This window comes from Labeo rohita, chromosome 24 (genome assembly GCF_022985175.1).
Source record: "Labeo rohita strain BAU-BD-2019 chromosome 24, IGBB_LRoh.1.0, whole genome shotgun sequence".
Classification (NCBI taxonomy): Eukaryota; Metazoa; Chordata; class Actinopteri; order Cypriniformes; family Cyprinidae; genus Labeo; species Labeo rohita.
The window spans coordinates 378127-379433 of record NC_066892.1 but is presented as its reverse complement, the minus strand read 5'-3'; positions in this window follow the sequence as shown (position 1 = coordinate 379433).

The following is a 1307-nucleotide window of genomic DNA, read 5'->3' as shown; positions in this document are numbered from 1 at the left end:
GTGTGAGATACGACTGCCATGAAACGCGGACGCGTGGGGCGGGGCTACAGCCGCCCGCGGCCAATGAGCGCACAGGGGGCGGGCATAAATTAACATTAAATATTTCCTCTGGCCCGTTACATTTTTAACGGTTGCTGTTACAAAGTATCAAGTAAAGTACTTTCATTAAGAATATGTAACAATGATAAAACTGTGAAACGGCACAGATGTAAGTCTGGGGATGATGTAAAGAAAAAAGCATGTGACACAGATGAAAACTTCTTCTTTATCTGATTCCGACATTCCGTCGCAGACAAACGAGGCGTTAATGAAGCACCTGAATGACTCTTTACAGATGGTTATGTAACTTCTTCAAACATAAATTCTTCCTCTTCAGTCGTGATAAATTCACACTGATTCTGTTCCTCTGTGCTCGCATCGATCCGTTTCTGTCAGACTCTGTGATTTACAGTTTAATTCTGCTGACATATTAACTGTTATCACAGCCACAGCAGGTTTCTGTTCATCTGTCGGTCTGAAAACCTGCTGATGTTCTTCATCATTCATTTTCAGCTCTCTAGACAATAACCATCACTATTGTGAGCAATCACACTGAATACTCTAGTTGTTAAAAACACTCAGAAAGACTTAAAAACCACACATTTCATTGAGAAACCTATACAATCTGTAGAGAAATTTTGTATATTCAAACTAAACATTTTTATTTAAAATATAAAAATGTACACTATTAATATGTTTAAATTATAAAATGTTATTACAGTTTAAAACAGCTGTTTTCTATATGAATATCTGTTAAAGTGTAATTTATTTCTGTGATGCGCAGCTGAATTTTCAGCATCATTACTCCAGTCTTCAGTGTCACATGATCCTTCAGAAATCATTCTGATATGCTGATGCTCTGCATTTGATCTCTTCATTCTTTGAATAAGTGTCTCTAATAAATGTGAAATTAAAATAATCATTGCAGGAGCAGAATGATTCCAGCATGAGCTCTGCGTATGATTTATTCAGGACATGAGGATTGATTTCTATCAGTCACTTCCTGTTTCAGGGCTGCTGCTTCTGCTCAGAGACTGAATAAATGATGAGTGACGGAGCTCCAGCGTGTGCCATCACAAGATCCTTCTAGAAACCCTCGTCTGCCCATCTGGAGCAATTCTGGAGACGGCAGGAGAAACTTTACCTCAGTTAAAGCACAGCATCTTCAGATGTCTTTAAATCTGGTGTTCCTCTAATGAAGAGCTGGTCTTGTAACAGAATGGCTGGACTTTGCTTCCAATATCAGATTTCCGGAACTCACCTGCTGC